This window comes from Camellia sinensis, chromosome 14 (genome assembly GCF_055761805.1).
Source record: "Camellia sinensis isolate YWXY chromosome 14, ASM5576180v1, whole genome shotgun sequence".
Classification (NCBI taxonomy): Eukaryota; Viridiplantae; Streptophyta; class Magnoliopsida; order Ericales; family Theaceae; genus Camellia; species Camellia sinensis.
In genome coordinates, this window is record NC_138974.1 from 70,903,970 (window position 1) to 70,912,985 (window position 9,016).

Here is a 9,016-nt window from a genome sequence, read left to right on the forward strand (position 1 = left end):
TGGCAAAATACACCCACCTTCTTCGAAACATCATTGTTTCATTTTGGTGGCCACTGATTACTTCACTAAGTGGGTTGAAGCCAAGCCATATAAGGCTGTAGATCAAACAGAGGTCATTGGATTCATTAAAGACTTGATCCATAGATTTGGCATCCCACAAACCATAACTATAGACAATGGGACTGTGTTTGATGGGAAGATGGTGAGATCTTTTGTGGCAGAATTTGGAATTAGTCTTGTTAATTCCACACCTTATTATGCACAAGCCAATGGTCAAGCTGAATCATCCAATAAATCCTTAAAAAAGGGTATACAAAAGGTTGTGGAAGATAATCCTAGGGATTGGCACAACCTTCTGTTGGATGTTTTGTGGGCTTACAAAACTTCTCCAAGATCAAGCACAGGAATTACTCCTTATGCCTTAGTATATGGGCATGATGCAGTGTTACCTGTGGAAATTAATATTAAATCTTTGAGGGTAAAATGCCAAGATCAGTTAGATCCCGAGCAATACCATCAAAGCATGTGCCTGGAGTTAGAAGGCATAGATGAAGCCAGAATCCTGGCTTTGAATAGCATTCTTTTACAAAAGAAGAAAGCAGCCAAGAATTACAACAAGAAAGTTAAACACATTGGCTTTGATAAAGGTGATTTGGTATGGAAAACAATACTCCCAATAGGAATTAAAAGCCATAAGTTTGGCAAATGGTCACCTAACTGGGAAGGGCCATATCAAATTCATAGAGTTTTGCCTTTTGGAGCATATCATTTAAGAAATTTAAATGGTTATGTACATCCCAAAAAGATTAATGGCAGGTATCTGAAACCTTATTTTCCAACCATTTGGGAAACACAAGGAATAGGATAATACAAGAACACAAGGCTATTCGAATGATGCACAAGATTTGTTCTTTTATAAAGAATTAAATACGTTGTGCCACAGATTGGCCCAGAAATCATTACAATGTCTTAATTGTTTTTGTACAGTAGACTTTCTATTGCTAAGTAACGGAAATAATTGGATAGCTGCAGCCATGTCTCCTTTTCGATCAGTCAACTCTTGATTGGTGATGTGCAATTTGGTATCGGTTCGAACCAAGGCCTGGTTTACTGCAGCTAGCTCCTCTTCAAGTTGGGCTTTCTTCTCCAGTAGCTGAATTCGAAATTGAGAAGCAGAAGAGTGCTGCTCCTTGAGATCTGATACTTCAGTATGCACTCGAGAAACAAAACTCTGATCCTTAGCCAGTTTCTCGTCTGCAGCCTTAGCAGCATGACAAATGTTGAGGTAGAAGTCAATAGTAGCTGCTGCCTGAGATAGATAACTTGAAACTTTCATACCGGACTGCTCAGCGATTTTGCAACATTGAAGGAACCCATCTCTGATTATTGGCCTTTGCAGAGCCTCGAAGGGAATTCTTGAGAAAGAAATTAGCAGTTCTAGGCATGTGCCCATATCTATCAAAGGTGTAGAAGGCTTGCTGCTAGAGGAAGAACTCTCAAAAATTTCCAGCAAGGAGTCAGCCAAGACTAATGGCTCAGCTTCGGCATTAAATGATGGAGAGGTAGAGGGTGTGTCGGAGAAACTAGCCAGTTTGGCTTCGAAAATGTCTACCTCATCCATAGACATGAGGGGTGCAGAAAGTGTTGTGGTGAAAAGCACAGAGGACTGCATGGGAACAGGAGAAATAGGTGGAGCATTTCTGGCAGCCTCTATGGTCTTAACCACCAATGAATCAAGTGAAGAGGGGCTGGAAGGGGGTAAAGATGATGAACCAAGAGTTGGGGAACTATCAGCACCCTCTGAAGGAGAATCAACTGCCATGTGAGATGAAGTAGCAGTAGGAGGAAGAGCGAGGATCGAAGAAGCAAACTGAGGCAGATCAAGAGTCAAGAAAGGGAGGTATGGCTCTAAGCCAAGGAAAAGAGATGCAGGGATACTTGGACTCGGAAAAGATGTATTAAATATAGGCTTAGGAAGTGGGAGCATGATTTGAATGGTTTTCACGCGTTGCATCTGGTCAACTTCAACTGAAATTGGGGAAGGTCTCGCTGGAAAGATGAATGCAGTGGTCGTTGCTGCAAAAAGAAGAAAATGTGAGGTAATGTCAAGTCTCAGTCTTGAAGATTCGACAAGAAAAGAATAAAGGCATGAAGAAAATTACTTGTTCCAGTGTATAGTTCGATAGTCTGTTGTTCTATTGCCATTTCCTTTGGTAATGCATCAACGACAACGACCTTCTCTCTTAGGAATTGTTGCTGCTGCCTCCCCTCAGCCCTTTCAAGTACAACTATGGCTTTGGAATATTCTTGTTCTACAGCCTTATGGTTGGGGTCTTCAAACGAGCCGGTAGCTAAAGCAGTAATCTTCCTCCTCTTTTCTATTACTTGGGCAATTGTCTCGGAATCAGAATCTTCAGTAAAATCGGAAGGAGAAACAGTAATTTTTCTTCTCCTTTTCCTTTGAATTGATATCATTCGCTCCTCCATTGTCTTCTCGACCTCTTTAGGTTGGGATCCAGACTCTTCAAAAATGAGCTCCTTCTCTACCTTCTTAGCGGCCGTCTCCTCTTGAGCCAATTGGGGTACTCTTTTGCTTCTTTTCAAGGGAGACTCCTGTTCTTGATCTTCTTCTTCTTCTTCTGTTTCTGGAAGCTCAGTTTTTTCCTTTTCTAGCTCAAGGAGTCTCTTCTTCTTTTGTTGTTGACCACCTTCATAGAAGAAAGATTAGAGATAAGATAGCAAGCATTATGTGGAGAGGTTAGAGAAAAAGGAAAAAGGGGTACATACTTCGGGTGACTCTGGGAGGAATTGAAGCAACAGAAGTAAACTGAGTTGTAGTAGGTATTGTAATTGAAACAGTGGAAGAAATGACAGTCTCAGCTCCCTTGGGCTTGGGCACATCCAGCACCTCCAATAGGATCTGAGGGGGGATAGCCAAATAAACCTCCATGTTGCTCACCCACCAATTTTGGTATCTCTTCAATTCAGTACCTTGAGGAGAGAAAGGGGTGAACTCAAAACTGGCCAAATCATCCATAAACTTGAAGGTTGCCTCTTCTAACCTTGATTTTCGAACCTTCAAATCCCTCTTAGTAAGGCTCAGATTGGTGTTGCTACAAAGAGGGATTGGGACCCCTTGTGTGAGACCAAATTGTCTAGCAAATTGGGCAGGACAATAGGGCTCAGCTATAAATTTATAAGCTCTAGGATTGGTGGTCCCGATGAATATCTCTCGAGGAATTAGAAGAGAAGCCCATATCTCCTTATGAACAGGTAAGGTGCAGAGCTTGTCACTTAGGAAATTATTCAACCAAGTTGAGCCAATATTGGATTCGAAGGGACGGAAGTAATGAAGAGGAGGGGTGGCTGGTAGCTGATGAAAGAAAGAAAAATAAAAGGAAAAAGTAGAGGGATAGAGTGAAGCATTGGCCAATCTTATGCCATGAGTAAAAGAAAACGGCCCAGAAAATTTGAGGCATTTGGATTGCAAGTCGGTGAAGTAGGCGAAAAGCCAAAGCTGAAGGATCCAGAATGGCCCCCATTGGTTAGCATCTAAGGGTTTTTCACAAAAGAGAGAGCAAGCTCTATATGTATGGCCTAAGATATATGGGGCCAAGGCTACTCGTTTCCGCAAGACGAAGGCTTTGGCAAGAGGAGCAAATTCTGACATTATTCTTTGGGAAGAAGTACAGAAGAGAAATTTGCAAAGCCAGTATAACAAGAAGGAAAATAATTCCCTATCAGTTACCGGGCCCTCTTTTTTATTCTCAGCTCTAACAAAATCACTATAAGAGGAAGTAAAAGAAGGGAGAAGGAAAGGGACCGTTAAATCAGGGAAATCTGGGGTAATGGGAGTACCAATAGAGGATACTCCTAAAAGATGGCAAATGTCAAGGACAGTGGGAGCCATCATCCCACACCTAAACTGAAAGAAATTGAAAATGGGTTCCAAAAACATAAAGCAGCAGGAATTAGAAAAGGGTCTTCTGAGATAGTTACCCTAGATAGTCGAAGAGCATCGAGAAGGCAGAGTTCTTGAAGGTCCAGTGTCCTAGCAGGGACAACCCGGTCGTACCATTCTTGCCACTCTGGTCTCATCGTGGGCCAGCATCGGTGAGGACGATTGACTTTCCAGCCTTTCCAGTCGAAACCACCCTCATACAGAAGACATTGATTCTCCAAACGAGGATACAGGGCGGAAAGCTCAGAAGGGATCTCTTTGAAAATGGGCCCAAGCACGTACTCTCGCTGCACATGGCGACGAGGGATAAAGATACATCCATCGATGACACTTTTCTCATCACGCTTGTATTTCTCACATTCAGCATCAATAAGCCGTTTCAAAGCCACAAATGAGCTTACGCGCTCTATGGTCGGAACTTTTGATGAGGAAGAAGCCATTGATAGTGAGTTTTTTTGGAAAATATATAAGGGAGTAGAGAGAAATGGAAATCTAAAGGGGGTTTGAATGCGTAAGCAATTCCGGAGCACAGAGTAAAAAGGTTTTAAATAACTTTTGTGTTCGGGAATATATCTCGTAAGTCGTTAAGTACTAAAACGTGCGAATACAAGGAATCTCTTTCAACATCGATAATTTCTGGAGGGAAAAGCACATTTATGCCAGCTTCGAAGCCAAATTTTGGCGCTAAAATTTCAAACAACAACGGCTTCGAAATGCAGAAGCCGACTTCGAAGCATACTACATGCTTAAAAATGCTTGAATGCTCAAAGTATTGGTCTACTTCAAAAAGTCCAAAGACCTGTTTGAAGGTTATCAGTCAAAGTGACAACATTCTAAGCAAACCCTAGGACTCTTTGAAGAAGAGGGGCACTGCTCGAAACATCTAAAACCAATCATTGGTTTCTATATGTACAAGAAGGAATTGCCATAGGTTGCCCTTCGAAGCCAAAGAAATCAGCTTAAAATTGATTGGCTATATCAACCATGACCATATATTGGTTACAGTTAGTGTTGAAGAGTAAAATTGTTGAAAATGAAGCACTAAGATAATATCTGCCAGAATTGTCAATTTTACTCCATGAATTGGAAAAAGACATGATTGGTTCCTTCTAGTGTTTCATTATTAAAAGAAAATGATTGAATATATAATTCGAAGGATGATGTTGTCCAATTCGAAGCTCTAAATTAGCTTTAAAATATAAAAGGAAGCAGAGTCGAGCAATGACGAGTGCAAAAGAACTTTGTTTGTATTAAAGATAAAGAGATTACATTGAATAACCCCATTTGGGTACAAACTCAAGTTCATAAAAATAAGGAATAGAATAGATAACAACATCATGAAATTTAGTCCAACAATGGTCAATGAATTTCTGCTCTTTCTTTATTATATCTTCTATTTCTTCAAGAGTTGGCTGCATGAGCTGATGTGCTCTCACTTCATAATAGAGCTCTTCAGCCTTTATTTCAAAAGCCTCTTCCCTCAATCTTTGTTCCAATTCATCTACGATCAAATCATCCCAATATGCAGAATCTTTATTCTTGAAGTCGTTGAATTCTTCGATGAAGTTTTCTGCTTCATACTGGGCCTGAATTCGCAGAGACGAAAGTTGGTCTAAAGATTGCATAGTGACCATGGAATTCCGATGCCAATAAAGGAGCACTGGAAGTTGGTCCAAAAACAAATGAAGCTCTGCTTGGGCAAGAGGGTTGAGGACATAACCCCTAGTCAGGACATCACAAGCCCATCGAAAGTTTTCAAGAGGAATGTCATCCTCAAGAACATTAAAGGGCAGGTGGGAGAAAGCCGCGAGCAAAAGTTGAGCTTGCTTTCGCTCGGCTGGAGAAGGGGGTGACGGAGGTTGGTAAGGTAGAAAAACTTTGTCCATTGGAAGGGCAAGCCTTAGTTTCTCCATCCAGGACAAAGTAGGAGGAGGAGACGGAGTGGATGGTTCTGCTTCAAACAGTGAAGAAGAAGATGTAGATGCTTCAAAGGCTGGAGAAGAAGGTGTGGATGCTTCCATTATAGGAGATGGCACGGGAGCGGAAGGAACAAAGGCATTAATATAAGCAAGCCAGTCCGAAGAGCAGATCTTCGCCTTCTTGGCTAAGAATGATGGGGTGTACCCTTGTGCTTCTTCTGAGTGCCGGATAGCAGGCATTATCTTCGTAGGTATAGAAGATGTATACCAAGCCACAAGCAAGTTCTCCTCCAAGCTACGTCGTTGGTCAATGGGCACATAAGGATAGACCACTGAGCTTCGAGCGTAGGAAGGAAATTCCAAAGGGTCAGTGAATTCAACGAAATGGTGATTGATTCGCTCCCTCAAGTCACAAGTCTCAGGTGTTGACCAGTTGGTCCAGCCAGAGACCCCAGGAGATGAAGGAGTTGTAGCCTCATCCCATGCAGAATTTTTTCCTAAATCCATGGCTGCAAATTGCTAAATCGAGGGATCGAAAGCAGTTTGTTCGAAATGCAAGGAAGAATCAGAGGAAGAATTTCTTGTATCTATGGCTGTAGTTTGTCGAATCAAAGTCTTAAGGGCAATATATTCGTGGTCCAAAGGATGATAATTTGCAAAGGCATCCATAACCTGAATATAGGAAGGTGGATAAAGGTGGCTAATGAATGCGTGGAGGTTCTTTCGAGGGGGATCAACATTACCCAATGACTCTTCGTATGCTTGATCAGTAGAAAAGGGAGTTGGTTTAGCCATGGTCTGTTCGAATACTAAGGTGTTGGGATATTCAACAGAATCAAAAGGGAATTAATGCAAATAATCATCAAATAGGTGACGGTTATGTTTCCTGGAGATGAATTCCATACACGATCCAAAAGCGCGGGAAAAGCTTCTTGGTCCACTAATATCACCAAGTATTGGGTATATTAGTGCGGGGGGTAATGTTAGCTATATATTTTGTAAAAGCCAGTTACAGTCTGACACGTGGCAGAATAAGGGTATTATTGGAAAATAATTTAAGTCTCTAATCCTGATCGTACACGTTGTGATGATAATTGGTTCTCACATGGTCTGAGCAACATTGGATCAGTAAAGAAATGCAAGGTGACGTGGCTTCAACGGTTACTCATATTCAAATTCAAATACAGGAGGGAAGCCTAACTGCAAATGGTGGCATAATGGAGCTACTTCTAAGGCAACATGATCAACGATCATGGAGGGGCAGTTCGACGGTTCGAAGAGCAGTTCGAAGGTCATCTTTGACAAGTATAAATAGCAGAGAGACCCCCAGGAAAAGGGACGAAACTCAGATCATACACACCAGTCTTTATTTCATATTTTTACTTTCCAATTTTACATTCCTGTACTTTCAATACCTGCACTTTACATATCTGCACTGCACTTCAATTCATAGGAGTAGTCTCAAGTAGATTCAAGTGGACTGTTGCTGTAAACCTCTTCGAGGCTGAGTTTGGACTATTGTAAGTTTTTCATTTTTATGAAATACTTCCATTGTTCTTCATATTAATTGTTATTTCTCTTAATTTCTCCTAAGTCGAGCCACCAGTAAAAGTCCTCTTCATTGAGGCTGAAAGAACTAAAACACAATCGTCTGGTAATTGGTTGGCAATCACAATTTCTGTAAGGACTGATTGATCCTTGCTGGCACGCTCACATTCACAAAAATACCCTTCGAAAAGCCAAAAAGCCAACAAGTCTATAATAAGACCACATTTATGCTTTTTTTTTTTCAAAAAAAAAAAGTAAGCATAATTTTTATAATTTTTATAAAACAATTATAACCTGATCATGAGATTACACATGTTTAACTTCATTTTTATATGAATGACATATTTAACGAATCCTATAATCTAAATAATTTAAATTATTAAAATAAAATAAGTAAAAATTTCAACCGAGCAGGCACAACAGGGGCTGTGACAGCATCATCCCCATGTCCTTGGATTAGTAGGGCCGGACATATCTTAGACGAGTTAGACAATTGCTTACGATTTTTTTTTATTTTTTATTTTTCTTTTTTTTCCAAGTTGTTATCCTGTTCTGATCTCTGTCAAAATGCCTAAAAATATAATGTCACAAATAGTTCTCACTGGAATAGCCGAACATGTGACCATTAATAACTGAACGCCACACAGTCTCACTGGAATTCGAAACCACTTGATAATTTTAGCTATGACAGGTCTTTGAAATGGGCTTGGGCTTATCATGGGTTATTTCTGGGTATGTTAGGGCAATTGTATTCGCAGCCTGTTGTGTAACCTATCTTAAGGGTTATTTTGGATGATCTAAAGAAATATATTTTTTTGATTTTTTACAAAAAAAAAAATGTATAAAAAAATAAAGAGATAATGTGACCAAAAAAAGATAAAAAGAAAAATAAATGTACTTTTGTAGTATACCCCAAACAACCCCTTTGTTGGACCAAAACAAAGAAAACATTCAGGGCTCCACTTGAGCTCTAAGTTCAGGCCAACAATATAATTGGGCCTGTCGGGCCTATTAGGATTGAGTTCACTTATACATTGCATTGGGTTAGTGTGTACTACTCTAATAGCCCAAAGGATTGCATTTAAAAGGGATTGTTAAAAGCTCATGAGCAAGCACTCCCTACCGATTGTGACCAATGATATATAAATAAGGGAACTTATCAATAAGTCTCATATATATAATTCAAAGCTCATCTAATTTCAAAACAAAATATTTGTACTAATTAGTCTTATACAATTTTAATTGGGGTCCAACTTGTCTCATGTTGAGATCAAGACTAGACTCGTCAGTCCGGCCCATGGGCCCATTTTGGGTCCCGTTTCAATAATTCGAACTGTTTAATGTGTATAACTCGTCAAGTACTATATCCTTGTTAAAAATTACGTTGATCGGATATCGATAGCTATTTGATCGAATCACAATTCTGTCAACCGTTTATTTTTTCATCGTTCATTTTTTTTTAAATACAAACCTGATATGATCAAATAGCTATCGATATCCGATATTACAAAGATAAAATATTCGATGAGTTCTACACATTGAACAGTTCAAATTATTGAAACGAGACTAAAAAATGTGCCCATGGGCC